This window comes from Balaenoptera ricei, chromosome 4 (genome assembly GCF_028023285.1).
Source record: "Balaenoptera ricei isolate mBalRic1 chromosome 4, mBalRic1.hap2, whole genome shotgun sequence".
Taxonomy (NCBI): Eukaryota; Metazoa; Chordata; class Mammalia; order Artiodactyla; family Balaenopteridae; genus Balaenoptera; species Balaenoptera ricei.
Genome location: NC_082642.1, coordinates 133,027,805 through 133,045,445, shown reverse-complemented (window position 1 = coordinate 133,045,445; position 17,641 = coordinate 133,027,805). Strand labels below are relative to the sequence as shown.

At 41.1% G+C, this 17,641-nt stretch overlaps 1 protein-coding gene across 7 annotated transcripts in view; it reads left to right on the top strand.

Moving 5' to 3' along the window:
• The first annotated feature begins 1,574 nt into the window (after positions 1–1,574).
• NRIP1 (nuclear receptor interacting protein 1) overlaps positions 1,575–17,641 on the top strand; it is a 117,026-nt gene continuing 100,959 nt past the window's right edge. For 5 of the 7 annotated variants that reach the window (XR_009502953.1, XR_009502954.1, XM_059921379.1 and 2 more), the window contains exon 1: positions 2,504–2,771. The gene's annotated coding sequence lies outside the window, so the exon portion shown is untranslated. Of the gene's footprint in view, positions 1,918–2,503; positions 2,772–17,641 lie in introns of those variants that run through there. The other 2 variants (XM_059921380.1, XM_059921377.1) reach the window with 1 other exon arrangement.

Sequence of the window (17,641 nt, the reverse complement as noted above, 5' to 3'; positions counted from 1 at the left end):
TAGTCCAAATATCTGTCACAAAGTCTATGCACTAAAGTTCATGTGCCTTTCTCCTTGGTAAGCACATCAGTTCCTTACACGGGACCTATTTAGTTTTACTTTAGACTGAATTGTGACAAGTGAGGCTATCTGGATTCTCAGCCTGCACCAGACTAGAAGCTGCCAATCAGAAGAGGAGGAGAAGGTTGGAGACAGGCTCGCTGGCAGAGAGAAAAGTCAACAGATTGTCAGTTAGGGAAGGGGGAGAGAGAGAAACTACAAAAGGCAGAGATAATCAGTCATAGTATCCTGGAGTCCTTCAGGGCAGCGATTTATGGCTTATACACCTCCTGGGAGCATCCCTAACACCTAGGAAGCCTGATAGAGGACAGGAACTTGATGTACTTGTTAAATCCACTAACACCTACTATAATGAATACTTTAAATAAAATTAACCCTGAATTCTCCAGAAAAAGCCAAACAAACTGCTTAAGAAGACAGAAATATTTATAATACATTTCAGAAAATCTTTAACAACAGTTAAAAACGATTTTAAAGAAAAGAAATTTGACTCCTTAAAGGGCCACGCTCCAATTATGCTGACCATCACTTAACTGGAACAGTTGCTTTGCATCAATCCTGGGTATATGTTGCGCTACAGAATAGCTGACTTTACTAAGTTGCCTGAAACAGATTTAAAACGGTGCTACATACAAATAATAAGCTATCACATGAGGTTTAAACTATATAAGACGGCAACAGATTGCACAGTTGAATCACTAGGGTGATGTAAAATAATTGTTCTAAAATGCACTATCACCATGAAGCAAAATCTTCCTACCATGTGCCCAGCACTGTGCTAGGGGCTGGATTATTAAGCATTAATTTGAAAAATTGCTTCCTCTTTTAAGATTGTGAAGGTAACCCCAAACTCTCATTCATATTTTTAAAGGTTAAATGACATTTTACACGCACAACACAGCCATTACATAACAGGCATAGGATACTTTTTACGACTTGGATAGTTCTTTTTTATTTTTTATTTTTTTAAGTGCACTAGCAACTCTATTTTCAAATGCTATCGAATTCTTAAGGGTCTGAAAACCTACACGTAAGAATGGAGTGTCTCATCCACTCACTTGTTTTGTGTAATAAGTGTTTGAACACAGGCATGCCATTTCGGAGTTCACAGTGAGGCTAAGCTGTACTTTAGCGTTTTCGTAGCAAGCAAAAACAATTTCAGCAACGGTCCTCATTTCCCCTGGTATTTTTTTTTTTTTTTTTCTTTTCATGGCGAGTTACTAAATGCTAGATGCTAGAGTCAAAAAGAAACCTGACATCTGCGGAGGTGTTGAGGGGGTGTTAATAGTTCTAGTTAGATGTTTGGGGAGCGTTGAGGACAAGATTTTAAAACAGCAAATACAGGGAGAAGGGGGAAATGATGGTTTCAGATGACTCTCTCCTCCCTCCACTTTCTCTCTTCACCAATCCGTATGCCCCCCAGTTTAGAGGCGGGTTCAGCGAGATCAGGCTGCAGGAAACCGGGAGGCTCCTCGGCGCTGCCGCCCGGGCCTCGTGATGTAATTGTTATTTCTTACTCGGAGCCTGAACCGCGGAGAGCTGCCTGAGAAGTGGCAGCCCGGTGCCTTCTGCCTCGTCTTGTAGGGTCAGATTCTTCCCGGGGATGGTGTAGATTCGAGAATTGACTCCGCTGGAGACTTCGCAGTGACAAAGCAGCTGAAGATAAACCCTGCTCCCGGGTCCTCCGCCGTCCGAGGAGCTGAATGGGGCGCTCCTCAGGTCTCCTTCCCAGTTTTCCTCTCGGACTCACTCCGCATTTATCCCTGGCTGCCTCCTACGTGCTGGGCGTGGGGTCAAAGTGACCCGCAGTTAGTGCCCGTGCCCCCCAAGATCAAAGCAAGACACACAGATTACAAGGTGGTGGAAGTTGGGGGTGGGCGAGAGGGAGCCAAGGGGACGCGTGTCGTGGGGCGAAATGGGAGGAGGGGGACGCCTAGGGCGCCGGCACCCAGGAAAGGACCCGGGGAGTCCCGGCCCCCAGGCTGTGCCCCCAACACGAGCCTTTGGCCTGTGTCTCGAGATCGGTCCCCCCGGGGCCCCGGGAGGAGCTGTCCGGGCGCCTTCGGCCGTGGCGACGGCTGGACAGAGCCGGGAGCCGCGGCGGACGGCGCGGGCGCGTGGAGCACCCACCTCTCCCCGCCGCCGCGGTCCTCCCGCCGCCTCGGGGCCCCGCAGTCCCCGCCCGGCCGGCCGGAGGGCGGGCGAGAAGGAAAACCAGCCAACCGAGGGGGCCCCTCAGCTCCCGCGAGCCTCCGGGACCCGGGCGCCTTCCTCCCGCCCCGGTGACAATGGGAAAGAAGGGGAAAAAAGGGTTAAGAAACTTGGCTGAAGAGCTGAATGGCGTGGAGCGGCGAGGGGAGGGACTGGGCCGCGGCGGACTCAGCGGCGGAGGGAGGAGCGCGGCTGCGGGCGGGCGGCGAGCGAGGCGCTCAAAGTCAGCCTCGCAGACATTGCAGCAGAGCCCCGAACTCGGGAGGCGGCGGCGGCGGCGGCGGAGGAGGAGGCGGCGGCCGAGGCGGAGGGACGACCCGGCCCCACGCCCGCCTGCGCGCCCGCACGCCCGCCCGTGGCCTCGCGTCCGCCGCTGCGCTCGGCAGTGCTGCCGGTCGGAGGCAAGAGCTCGCTGGGGCGCCGAGGGAGGACGGGGCGGCGGGGCGCCTTCGCGGAGTGAGCCTGCCGGAGCCCCGGGCTCGGAGCCGCGGCGGCCTCGGGTGAGTGGCGGCCGCGGCTGGGGGGCTTGGAGGAGCGGCCGCCCGCGCCGCCGGAAACGGCCGGGATCGCGGCCCGCGGCGGCGTTGGCGTTGGCCGGTAGGGCCTCGGGGGCGTCGGGGCGGCGGGGCCGGCGCTGCGGGTGGCGGGAGCGGACGCAGGCGGCGGGGTGGGCTCGGCGGCGGGGCGAGATGGTGGTGGGGGGGGATAGTTTCCGGGGAAATTCCGCCTCTCCTGCTGGGTCCGAATCTCCCCGGGAACTCGGGGGGCCCGGGCAGCGGGGCCGCCAAGTTGTGGAGTTGGCTCCGGGCTCACTGGCGCGTCCGTGCCAGTCCTGGGCCGGGGGGCGGCCTCCGGGTGGCCCCTGAGCTGGGCCGGGGCGGGGAGGGGGGGCGGCGCGGGCCGGGGTCGCGTCCCGCTCGGCTGCCCCCTCGGCCCCGAGCCCCGGGCGCTTCTCGCCGCGCCGCTCCTGCTGCCCCGGGCGTCCTGGGCGGCGCCGGGCGCAGCTCCCCGCCTCTCACCCGGGTGCCTCCCTGCTCTGTGCTCGCGGATCCCGGGCCGGGGAAAGTGGGTAGGAAAAGAGACCGCGCTTCCGACCCCCGGAGGACCCCCGGGTCCAGCCCAGCCCGTCGGTACTTGTCCTTCCCCTCCCGAGGGAGAGGCCCCTTCGACCCGAGGCCTCAACCATCACTTTACCCCTGAGCCAGAAACCGGGCTCACATCTAGGGTGAGCTCCGTGCAGGTCCTGGGAGGCTTCGGGAGGCTTGTTTTTCACTCTTATATCTGTGTCCTCTTTTACTACTAGTGCATGTTGTTTTATGAAGGGTTTCCCTGGAAATATTCTACAAACCGTCATATCCTTTCCAAAGTAGTTTCCAAATTTTAATCAAGAGTTGGTGTTCAGTCTGAAGGAACAAAGGAATCAACTGAGTCTTAGAGGCGAACAAGCTGGGAGTCTGTGACACATGTTGATCTCTGAAGCATTACAGGAGTTTCTACCTTCTATCTCGTTAGGGATTGCAGTTGGGTTTTGAAGACAGTAGAAGAACAGAATGATAAGTAGTTTTGCGTTTTAAATTTTTTTAATAGAGCATTTTTATTTTGGAAAAGAATTAGGACCTTCTTAGCCACAAGGATTTTTCACTCAGTTGGTGGAACTGAGTTGGAGTTTGTCTCCGGTAATGTAAATGATTAAATGTGAGATTGTGCGGGAAAAACTGTTTCTAGAGGAAGAGAGACCATCCATAGGTGTCCAAAGTAAAAATGGTTGTCCGTTTATAGATGATGATTGCTGTTTACATTTGGGGGGGTTGGGGGGAAAGTGGTATTTGTGAAGCAAAGAGCTTTGGTAATTCATTCTTTAAAGTTATGAATTGCATTGAACCTGCTTGTTAGTGAATCATGGTTTTAGCAAGTGGGTGGCATCTTCCTGATGTGATTATTCAGTGTTTAATCACTAGTTCGGCACCCTTGTTGAAGAGACACTGAAATAAGTGGACTTTTTAAACAAATGCTGCTTCATCTGCCTGGCACCTAAGTGTGGGTTGCTGCCTGGAGTATTTTGAAGTGTTTTTCAACTTCTAAGTAAGTTGCTCTGGTTTTGCCCAACAGTTTGGTAATGTGGTTTGAGTTTAGCTGGTTCAGAGAGTAGTGGCTTCATCACCATTGCTAACTTTTTTCTGCCTGGAATTAGCTCCTAGAGACAAAGAAGATTCAGTCAGTGGAGCAGCCCCTATCCTGCAGGCTGTAGGATTGTTACTTTAGCCTGTTTCATACACTCTGGTGGGGAAAGACCTCTTTGTATACTTAGCCCTGAAAGTGCCCTAGGAGCATGAGGAAAATACGTATTAAAAACAAACAAAAAAGAGGACTACTCATTGTTGGTTTTACTCCAGTGCGCTCTCTACAGTGCCTTTGAGGTAGTTGAAAACCAGTTTTAATGTCTGGACCCACTTCCTGAATGTGTCTCTAAACTTTTACTAATTTAACACCCTAAAATATTGTAAGGTTGCAGTAAAAAGGTGTCTGTAAAAGAGGCTAAAGGCTCCTCTGACTCTTGCAGTTTTTTAAGAGCAAAACATCATGATAAAAAAATAACCTATACCACCACCTAGAGTCTTGTTTGTTAGTTTATTGCTCCTGAAGTTTGCTTAAATTGATATGTCTCTTGTGGTTCCGATATAGCCAAAGAATTATTGAGAAATGCTAGCTTTCAAAATGCATTCTAAGAGAACAGTTATTTGTGTAATAAATACAAGTGCCAATTTAAATTATCCATGCTACCTTTACAATTGAAAATTATGACATATTGAGTGGGCTATTCACCAAAAGATATTAATTCAAAAGAGTCTAAAACAAGAAATTTTCTGCTCGTGCTCCAGGTAGCTCTCATTGCTTAAAGATTCTCTGCATGGTTACCAGAGATTCAAGAAATCTTACAAATTAAATACCATTAGGACTTTTTGAGGTCCAGGTAAAACAAAAGCAATGATCAAATAAAAATATAAGGGAACATTACAAGTCCAGAAATGCTGACAACTTTAAAGGTAAGAGAGAATGTGGGCTATAGTAGAGTTGTGGTTCAGAGATGTGAAAAGTAAAATCAACATGAAATAAAGTGGTAATCTGTCTTGCTAGTAGTATACACAGTAAAGCAATCTGTTAAATGGGAGACCTTAGGAAGGCAGCTCTGTTGCCATGTGGTTTAGCACATTGTCCAGGTAGGAAGTAACATTCCTTCTTTAAGCGGTGTAACTGGAGACAAAGATGCCTCCAAGATCTTTAATTAAATACCAGTTGAACAGAGAGAACTGGAGCACTGTATTAATTCTGTCAAACATCACTATTTTAGAACATTGAGGACAACTAAAAATGAATTAACTCATATCTGAAAGCAGAGTTTTATGGAAGGTGACAGGTGAAGCAAAATATGTCAATCTAATGGCACAAATAGGGAGATAAGGAGATATGTCATTCTTGGCTTCCTAGAAAGATGAGAAGGAAGAAGGTTATTATTAATTGTACAGATTCCATTGCAAACCAGTACTAGAAGACAGTGGCATAGAAGTAATTTTTACATCAGAGTGGCTTAGGATATATGATGTTAAAGGGATTAGGTTTTTAGTTTTAAATTTTTACGATTGTAAGAAACTTAAAAGGTCATTTTTAAGTGTTGTTCTGAAAAAGCAATGATAGCTTTGTGTATCAGGTTAAAAAAATAATTCTGCCCCAAATAAGTTCAAAACAGCTAATTTTTATCAGGAGAAAATTGTTCACTTTAAATTGTGATAGGTTTAGTTTTGCTTTTCAAACTTTAGATTGCCGGATACAGTCAGGTTTTAAAGTGTAGGTGAACAGAGAAGAGGCATTCCAGTTTGTCTGTCTATACCCCACCTCTCTCTCTCCTTATTGCTCTCTTGCTCTCTTGTCCCCTTTTCTAAAATAAGTAGCTTCTACATCTGTGGATGTTTTCTTCCATGAAAACTGCCTTCATTTGTAGCTTCCCTTCTTGGCTGTGCTGGGATGAAGGTTCTTTACTCTTGAGCTTTTTCCATATGCCCCTTCACGTGGATACACACAGTGAGGGTGGGTTTTGTTTTGGTTGGTTTCATAGTGATTTACTGTTAACATGGATGAAGACTAGGGAAAAAAGCATTTACTGTTCTAACAAAACCCTTTGAACCCATCTTCCAACTAGAGAAATATTTTTATGAAAAGCAACTTTTGATTACTATTGAAAAGTCAAAGAAACACTCTGAACAGAATATGGGGTGGGGAAGGGTGGAGGGCTTTCAGGATAATGAGTTTGAATCTGAGAATTAAATTGTTCAAGATGCATTTCCTTAAGTTGCAGTTTTTTGAGAGGACTGTCTTGGGGGAAAATGAGCAAACTCATTCTGTAATATTTAGATTAACACAACAATGAGGGAAATATGACACCAGGATGGTCACTAAGACTTGAGAAGGTAAAAATCAAGCATGTCAGATGGTGAAGCAGGCCAATGGAATGGAACTGAGGGTTATATCCAGAGGTTGGAATGAATAAAAAGTAAATGGAGGAGAGAGATCTTGTTTCCATATCCTGGTTGCATCTGGTGCTGAAGCAGGGACATGTTTGCTGATGGTAATGGAGTTCCTTTTATGAGGTCATCAATATTATAAAAATAGTGGTGGTTCGAGGGGGAGAAATGACAGGTTCCCCACTTCTGCATGTGTACACTGTTTTTGAATGTCTCTTAAATATATCTAAACTGGAAGGTCAAAATTGGGTACCAGCATAGAACCAGGAGTTAGGGAGTAATAGTTTATTTGGAAGGAAATGAATTAAAAATAGACCACCTTTTCTTTATTCTTTTGAGATGTGGTGTTTTCCAAGGGTCTTATTGAACATGGAAAACAGAGTGCTGAGGTTTGGGTGGTGAACTGGAGAACTCTTTCATAAGATTTCTGATAAATATAACTTCATGTAAATAACCCCAGAAAGAATGCTTTCTTTAAGCACATTATCTTGTGATTCAAGGGTAGGGGGAAAATTGGGACCAAAGAGACCTCTGAAATCTTAGCAGAGTTTTTTTGCAAACTGTAATACAGTTGCCCATCTGTTGTTTTTTGGTCCTTGAAATTTAATGTTCAAACTGAATATTTAGGATTCTAAAAATTAGAGTTTATTTAGAATAGAAATTTCCTTTTGTTTTGCTACAGGTATGAAGAGTAATTTTAATTTTTCATAATAAGTATAGGTATTGAGATAAGTAGGATGATATACTAATTGTTGTCACTGTTATATTACATACTCTGCATTATGAATCTTAAAATTCAAATTGATCCCTATACTATCTTGCAAATACTACAAATAAAACATAGCACTTCAGGATATCATTACACCTGAAACATAATTTTTCTTAAATTCATAAAACATTGAGAACAAGAATGAGGAAAAAGTAAAGATGATACATTTTACTATTGTTATTAGGATTTTGTTAAAATTAGCACCTTGAACCAAGCTAGAGATAACATTTAGCCTAGAACTCTAGGAGTAATATAATGAGAAGCGGATTTGAAGAATTTAGAAGACTGGCAACTCAGAAATGTAGAAAAAAATTACTCTTTGAAGTTATGGAAAAAAAGGACTCCACTGTATTTACTTAGTAGTACTAAGATTTTTTTTAAAGCTAAACCAGATTTTAAGATAGTTATTGAAGATACTGTATGGATAATTACCTGTTAAAGAAATTATAATTTATATGTTTTTTGATTGAAACAAATTCAAGAAGAACTCCAGAATATGTTGAAACTTTGTCTAGGAAGGTGCTTGTGACATCCATCCATCCTCCCCACCTCCCTCCCTCCCTCCCCACCTCCCTCCCTCCCTCCCTCCTCACCTCCCTCCCTCCCTCCCTTTCATTCTTCTTTCCTTCCTCTTTCAATAAACAGTGCTGGGGTTAAAAAAAAGGCATTTTGTTAAAACTTGGGAATGGACTTGCTTCTCTGACAGGGTTAATAGTTGTGTTTGAAATTCAAAGCTAGCATGGTTCACTGTCCCCAATTTTTTAACTTGGTACACCTCAGGGAGTAAAAACTCTAAAAAGCTCTAAACCCATCTTGCCTCTTTAACTTTGTGTCATTCAGCAAAAATATCTTTAAGGATGGGAGGAAGAGACCCTTATTTGCCTTAAATTCCAGGTCACTGTGTGACTAAGCCAAGAGTTTCAAGAAATATTAAACTAGAAGCTCGCTGGGAATTTGAGTCATCAGCTTAAGATACCACTGGGACCAGGACAGCTCTGATTGACCTGATGTTGGTGTTTATTCAGAGCTTTGGTGAAAAGGAGTCTCTCACCCTTGGACTTTTAATTAAGAAAGTCATTTTTCAGTCTCCTGTTAAATGATAGGGCTACTCCTTGTTTTCAGATCTGTAATTTGCTGATGGATTGAGGATAGCTCAGGAACTAAGGAGTTTGGAACTTGTGGGGTTTTTTTTGCAGTCTGCTTTGATTATTTTACTTTTACCTTCTTTACCAGCTATGTGAGGGTACTAGGTAAAAGTAAGGTGATTAGCTTTAGGTAAGAGAAAAGCTAAGCCACGTAGCGGCTAAGCTAGCTTCTTGTAGTTGTGTGCTTTCAATTGTTGAATTTGCCTGTACTGTACATAACATGTGAACATGTTAAATATGTTACTGCGTTAAAAAAAGATGATAATTTAGCATTGCAATAGTAAGAAAGGAAATTATGTTTATAAGCAATCTTGGAATTAGAATATTACTATAATTTTGGAGATTTAATGACCTAATGTGGTTAAGAGAGCCTGACATATAGCAGAACACAATCAAAGTTTGAGGATTAGAAGTTTAAAACAGACTTCTGTCTTGAGGAATTTACCTAGAAATAGAGAGATACGAAACGTTTAAGGGATTATAACTGGTTTTTAAAAAGCATACTTTTTAAGAATTTTTTTTTGATTCCTGAATTTATGAATTTATAGTAATCTACAGTAGAGTGGTAGATTTATACCCTGGAAAAGAAACAAATTAAGGGAAGGAAGGAGGACAGAAGAAGGTGGAGAACAGCAAGAAAAAGTATTTGAAAACACATGAAACACTCACAAATGGGATATAAGAAATACGCTCAAAATGAAACTAATCACAGTTGCAGTTTTTCCCCTAAAGGGAATATTTACACAATGGGTCATATAGGCTCAGGTCTGACTTTTGAAAAGCATATTTTAAAAAAGTGTTTCTGTTTTGTTATTCCACACATATTTTTCTAGCTTAGGTTCTGCTGCTAAATCGATGTATGATACTGATGAAAGGAAAGGCCTTTTATGTGTCTGGGCAACATGTGTAGAATCTGTAGAACAGGGAGGTTAGATTTCATTTCTAAATTCTGAAATTCTGACTGTATATCAATATATGCTGTTGACAGTAAGCAGTAAAGATTTCAAGGTTACGGTTTTGAAAGGAGTAGAGATGATGGGTCAAAACTTGAAATATAAAAAGGTTATTTAGTTACCTGTCTTTTGCCTTTTCCTTTTTTACTGCGGGGAGGAGTAGGGAAAGGAAGAGGATTTGGGGATACCTGCTTTGTGCCAGGCATGGTGCTGGCTGCTTTACAGTTCCCCTGTGACGTATAGGTATCATTTTCTCTACTTTACAGATACAGAGACCTAGTCTGAGAGATGCCTGAGTAACTTGCCTGAGGTCACACAGCTAATTTCATTGATAAAATTTGCTTTTCCATGAGAATATGCCGTCTTTTGAAGAGAAAACCAGTCTTTCTCTGATTTTTAGAAAATCATTTTTAAAAAAATCCCTGCTCCCAGCCTGAGAGCCTCAGGACTCAAGCAGCATTCACCCAGCCTGGCTTCTCAAAGATCAGTCCCACTGGGAAGGCACCCTGTTTCCAAGAAATGTTTCTGCCGCAGTTGCTGTGAGTTCTCAGAGAGCTGATGTCCTGCTCCTGCGCTTGGATAAGGAAGATGCAGTCACCAAGGGCAGCTGTGCGGGCTCTTAGCTCCTGTGAAGTGGACCTCAGAATTGCTACAGTGTTCTTTGAGGCAGAGAAAGCAACTATGTTTCTTGATATAATTCATTAAAAGAGCTTGTCATGGTCTTAATCCAAGTGTTCCCCAGGCTAATTATGTTTGTGCACTTCAAGGAGCAGTTGTAGCAAATGCAAAGCCATAGCTTTTCCTGGTTGAAAAGTTAAATCTCTTGACTGTTATGGTTCTTAACATGATTTTTATTTTTATTGTCCTATGTTCACCCCCAGTAATTTTATTTTAAAGACTGTGCTATGCTAATTAACTAGTCTCTGTAATAGGAAGAGGAAATTGACAATGCATTTGTGAATTTATCAGAAGGATGCAGAAATCAAGAGATGAGGAGTATTTGGCTTCATTTTGGGAGTAGACCACGGTCAGGAAAGAAGTTTTTGAGTTAGGGAGGTTTGAAGCACATCATGTGTTTTGAAGTACAGGTCAGGCATGTTCTTTTATTGTTGGAGCCGTGAGAAATGGAGTTATAAACCTCTCCACCTCTTTTTACTTTCCTCATTTAAAATTTATGGAACTTTGAACCAAAAGACTCAAGCTGAGTGGTTCCCTCTACACTAAAAGGTAGTCAAGTTGAAACCGTATTGGAGACACAAGGATGGGTAATAATGCTCATATACATAATATTTTTTAGTGTGCTTTGGATTTTGAAATGCCAAGTAAATGTTGGATAAACAAAAGGGTTTGTATAAAAGCTGCAAAGGAACATTTTACTATGATCTTTTATTAAGAAACTATATTGTATCTGGCCAAATAAGAGAGAAACTGTGAAGGTGAACAATCTGGGTAAAAAAATTTTTCTGGAGTTCAGATATGTATTTATATTATTTCCCTAACACATCCATGCCTTTTTTAAAAGTTAATTGAAATAGACTGAATCTGCATGAGGCCAAGGATTGAAGATGGAAGGTTTTTATTCACCACCTGGTTCTTTCCCAATATCTGGATGTTTGGTATTATTGAGGCAGAACTCAAAGCAGTGCACTGTTCACTTTGTTAGTAAAATGCTACCCTTACCTGTCTTGGTGATCCTTGACTGACCTGAATCAACATTATGTTTTCTTCTGTTTTTTTTTTTTTTTTTTCCCTTTTTCTTGGGCTTTCACAAACTGAAGTACTTTCATAGCATCCTTAGATATCAGGTTGGAAGGAAATTTGATAGAAGCTATGGAATTTCTGGGTTTAAGTGCACTTGTTCTAGAGGTACCTTGTCCTACTTCCTCATTTTCAAGCAAGTCGGTGTATAGAGGCATCTTGCTTAACAGAAAAGCACATAGGATAGGTCGTTGGTGTGGACTGTAAATCAAATAGAGATAAGTGCTACTATTTCACTTACACACCTTTTTCTTTTCTCTTGATCCTCCTCTATTTTTGTTTCCTTTTTCCCCTGTTTTCCCTTTTGTTCTCTTAATTTCTCACTTGTTCTTTTCTTTTTAATGGCTAGGTATCCATGTGACACAGTAGGGTAAATGATTACTCATCTTCCAACATTTTTGACATTGTTGTTAATTTAAAATTTCCAAAACATTTTTTCTCTGCATCTTGCAGAGGAGGACACTGGGCACCTAAGAATTTAAAACCAACAGCTGGCAACTGGCTGAACCCAGGGTGAGAAATCAAGTCTTGATGTATTTCACACTCTTTTGTTTGTTTGTTTTTACTAAAGCAATCTCAGAAAGAGGGGCTTTCTGTACCAGGTGTTCAGGAATAGTTAATAACCTTTGGTGATGGATCCAGCAGTATACTAAGTCTAAGCTAAGCCCAAGGGAGGACCTCTGATAATCAGGACTGGGTCTGAAGGAGTGGAGTGAGCAGGGCCAGCCATATCATCCTTGTTTTTTGTAGCCTGTTTCCTTCTCATGCTATTAAAATATGGTCTTCAGGACAGTAGAACTTGGGATGTATTTTCTAGGGTGAGAATTTAAGAAGAGAAGCTTTACAGTACAGGTGCGCATCTGTTCGTGCATTAGCTTTGTTTCTACATGTTATAGACATTTCTGAGTTCTATTTAAAATTCAGTAGGGGAACTTTTATGTGTCGATTAACAGAGTCAGGTTAACTTTAGTGGACTAGTGTGGTCAGAACAATCACAGGCGAGCTGTGCTTACTACCGAAGAGTAATATTCTAAAACTATTAGTGGAGGTGGTTGGGTCTGTTGGTTCAATTGGGAACAGAATACAGAGGTTATGGGCCCCACTGCGTATTCTCCTTTGAAAAGGTAGCATATCAGATGTGAGGACACTGTGTAGACCAGGGGTGATCAGTGCCCTGAACCAAGTGCACCGAGGTCCACCCCTCTAGAAAGAGAGCAAGAGAGAAGAAACCTAATGGTAGCCGTTGATGTGGGCCACAGACTGACCACATTCCTCACCTTGGTGAAGCAAATTGGAAAGGAATATTCTCACTCACGGGACAGTGGATGAGAGAGTGTAGGTGCTCAGTACAGTCTCCAAGCCTCTAACAAGATCAGATTTGTCTCTCACAATTCCTTGTACCCCTGATTGGGATAGTCTCACACTTGTTTAATGTCTGTCCTCCTCAATAGAGGGTAAGTTCCATGAATAGGAGCTTATTCATCAGTGTATTGTTGGTGCTGTAGGTGCCTGGCATACAGAAGGTTGTTAAAACATTTGTTGAATTGAACTGTACCAATCCCAACTATTGGTGAAATCTGGCTTTTTTGGGGGTTAGGAATGGGGCCTCTATGTATTTATGCATTAAAAACTGCTAAATATCATGACTAACTTATGCATAATAGCTGCTGTTCTACAGTTTTTCTTTGGTCTATTTAAATTAGAACTTCTATAAGAAATAATATTTCTTCCTTGAAATTTATCATCTTCTTTCCAGGCATATTTATTATGAAGGAAAAAGTGAAACTAACTGTTGGTGACATTATAATTATTTGGCATTAGACATTGTTCTGTAATACTAAGTTTCTTCAAAAATACACAATTTATAACATTAGAATGCATGTTCAGCGAAATTGGGGGGGGCAACATTTAATTTTTTTTAAAGAGATGAAACAATATTTCTAGAGCCTTATGGGCAATTTCCTTGGCCTCACTTGCAGTAGTCATAAGGATCCACCAGCTCAGCACATTTAATTGCATTGAATTTGACTGCCTGAGACACTGGAGGCATCTCAGAATCTCATGTTTAGCATTAATTTTGACGTTCAGTAATCTTAAAAGTTAGAAGGTATCAGGAAGGACTTGATGATTCAAAACCTAGTAAATTATAGACCTTAAGTATTATATGAAGCCCTTCTGTTATTTTTTAAAATTAGGATTTGCTCTTCACTAGAGGTGAATTTTCTGACTGTTAGAACATTATCACGTTCAACTTGATTAATAATGCTAAGTTGGAAAAGAAAATTATTTTAAAATGGAGCTCAGAAATTTATAGACCAGCAATTAATTCTCAAATGCTAAAGAAAATGAGTAGATTATCTGGGACATAAATATACAGCACTGAGATTTAACAAATGCTCTTAAAATGACTTTAACCCAGTTTCTTGCTTGTGAAGACAATAGTTTTTACTAAACTTTATGCATGCTTAGAAGTAGATGCTTTTTGTAAACAGAAAAAACACCTCTCAGGGCTCATGTATTTTTCTATTCACAAGTAAATAGCAGTGAATCATATAAATCATAGTAAAAAAAGATATACAGGCTAATGGACTACTGTCCAAAGTAGAATAGTAGAAAAATTAGCACATTTACTATTAATGTGGTATATTCTACTTTGTGTTTGCATCAGTGCTGAACTGCTCTTTCCTTTCAATTTTTCCTTAGTGTCAGTCAGTATGTTGTAGAGTATATGGATTCTGTGTACTAGTATAACTTTCCCACTGTTAAATTCCTCAGTGTCTGAGACCCAAACTTAATTTCTATTTTTACGAGCTGACTCTTGTAATTAAGGCATGATATCTCATTTAAACTAACATTAATATCATGGACAACAAGGTCCTACTGTATGGCGTAGGGAACTATATTCAATGTCCCGGGATAAACCATAATGGAAAAGAATATAAAAAAGAATGTATATATATATATGTGTGTGTGTGTGTATATATATGTAAAAAAAATTAACATTAATATCGTTTGCAGTAAAAAAAGGTGACCGAGACTCTGAATCATTAGTTTGCTGCTAGTTGTTCTTGCTGTCAGTGTTTGTTTTCCCTTTGACTGCTCATCCACCTGCGTATGCTACATATTATAAATTCTTGTGTATATTCCTTCTGATGATGCCAAGAAAGTACCATTCTAATAGCATAAGCACATTCACTTTGAGTTTTACTTTTGTACACATTCTACTTTTACCCCTTAAAAAGTAGTAAATTCTGTCATTGAAGTTGTTCATCACTGTTTCTTTTGAAAATTGTTATATGTTCCACTTAATGGCATATTATCTTAACCTGTAAGGTTCCAGGTGGCTAAAGGCAAAAATAACAGTATTGGTTAATACTGAAAATAGATAAAAATGGGTCTTTGGGCAGTCAATAAAAGGATAAAATTAAAATCTGACTTTAAATCTTTCAAAAATCTGAAATTAATATGCATTTCCTCACATGAGTCACAGGTAGAAATCCAAATTTTGTTTGATGTTATTTTAAAAGGAACTATTTTGAGATATGTCAGAGCACACGGTTCTTTTTTTTTTTTTTTTAATTTTATTTCTTTATGGCTGCGTTGGGTCTTCGTTTCTGTGCGAGGGCTTTCTCTAGTTGCGGCAAGCGGGGACCACTCTTCATCGCGATGCGCGGGCCTCTCACTATCGTGGCCTCTCTTGTTGCGGAGCACAGGCTCCAGATGCGCAGGCTCAGTAGTTGTGGCTCACGGGCCCAGTTGCTCCGCGGCATGTGGGATCCTCCCAGACCAGGGCTCGAACCCGTGTCCCCTGCATTGGCAGGCAGATTCTCAACCACTGCGCCACCAGGGAAGCCCCGTTTGATGTTATTAATGTTTGTTTTCATGTGTCATAGTGAGAGTGGTGAAACAGTTTTTTCTAGTTGTATGAAGTAAATGGAAAGAGGAATAGCACTTAAACTAAAATTCCCCTGTCATGATAGCATGTTAGTTTGGACTGTGTTTGATTTTATTTTACAGTGGAATTTAAACTTTTTTGATTTTATTTTTTGGGATTCTGGTAAATGTTGAACAGCAATCAGTTTACGTATAGGTGTAAAAAAGATATTTTTAAAGATAACCAGCTTTTTCCATTTGAGGATAAGTAGCGAGTTGTTGCTTTCTGTAGCTTCAGTCATTTGTTCTATTGAATACTTAAATGAAGCATCAGTGAAGAAAAAAATTTGTACTTGCACCTATTGCCTTGGGAGTGTTGCAGAATTTAGCAGTTCTCAGATGGCCATTGTTCCTTTTAAAAAGAAGAAAAGTAGTGAGCGGATAGAAAGTTTTGGTGTGGGGAGGAAAGGAAATATTACCTCAAAACTCTGTTGACGTGCTCATTTGTTTTGCTTTAGGCCTATTTGTGTAGTGAATTTTAGTGGGTGGTGAAAAGTAATAATGTGTTGAAAATATTAGTATCCTTAATACACTTCTGGGTGGTTTGACTATAAATCAGAGACACGATGGAGAATAAAGGATCAGAGCTAGAAATTAGATAGGTTTCAGTGTGGTTCAACTGAAGCTGTGAAATGGGTGAGTCATTTAATGTTTTCTGGCCTCCGTTTGTAAAATAAGGGGGTGAACCAGAATGATCATTTGGTTCTTCTAGACTCTATCAGAATCAGTATCACTTCAAAAGTGAGGTTTTACTGTCACATGCGTGGAGTAACAGGGTGCATAGAACTAAGGGCTGTGAGGATGTCCCTCATGATTTTTTGAGCTTGGCATTTAATATTTTACAGCAAAGTTTTTAGTTTAACGTAATTGAACTTGTACTAGATAGGGTTAATAGGCTAGAACAAAAGGTCAAAGCATAAGGCATTAGGCTTAATTAAGGGAGAGCAGGAGTGGCAGGAGTGTGTGACAGTTAAATGGGTTTCCCACAGACTAATGTCGGTTCCGTGCAACCATGCCTCAACTTAAGAGGGTTATTTTGTGCAAAGGGCAGCAGCGATTAGCAGTTTGACATGCCAGACACTTCTGGCCAATCCCATCTGTTTTAGAGGTTAAAAAAGCACACCTTTATGAGCTGATGGATTGATTTGTGTGCCCGTCTGGTAAAGATTAGAAGTCCAAGGCCAGTGCAGTAAATGTCAGTTACAGAATATTGTACTTTCTTCGTTGGCTCATTGTTTTAACCGTCAACTGTTTTATAATGGGGGATAACTGCTGTTTATGGAGTCGAGTGCAAGATGGGTGGGGGAACAGGTGAGAGAGGAAGAAAAATATTTCCTAGATGGAATTGTCAATTAACATGTTCCATAGCAAGCGTTTCAGATGGAGATATGGTCTCCTCTAGATACACTTCATCTTACGGAGTGTTTTTGGTCTGTTCCTTACAGGTTGAGTCATACTGCTCTTTTCTGAGTGTTATCTGAGCAACCTGTCAGTCCAGGATTTAACTTTACATTGAGAATTGATAAGTTTCTTTATTTAGGTACCTCCTTTTTGGACAAGATAGATCATTTATCTCTGTACCACTGTATATATTTAAAAAGTGTGTAATATTTTGTTCATTGACTTCCTAGGGAGAGGTAAGGAAAAGAAAAGAGAAAATGGAAAGAGGAGCACACACATGCATGCTTGCTATGTGGGTAGGATTTACTATGCTCACCTGAGGCTGATGCATGCTGTTAAAATGAAGTGTGTCAGAACCTAAGCTTGGACTCTTTTCTTCAACTTTGAGAGCTGTAAGAGTGATGCCATTAATATAGTTCATTTTCAGTTCACGGTTGTAGCTCATTTAAAGACACACAAAGGCTAGACTGTGGTTATAAAAATTGGTTTTAACATATTCTAATATCCAAGGAAAGGCTAATTTATGTGTATGAAATAGAACTTTAGATAAATATTGTGATCATAATTAATGAGCTTTAGGAACATAAAGCATTCAGTCTTTTGGATGGACAGAGGGAAGTGTTTGAGAAATAACAAAAGTTATATTTATCAGAAAATTATCGTGAGCCTGAGATTTGAAATCAGATATAAATGTGACCAAGAACACTGGAAGCAATATTAGAGGATGCTGATTGGCCCCAGTGCTTTTATCCTTGTCAAGATATGTGAACCATGAATTGCTTGTTACATAGTTATACAGATTATCTATATCATGGTAAAGCCTGAATTATTTCTTATAGAAAGGATTAAAATATCTAAAGAAGATATGGTCACTGAAAGTTATATGTGGATCGT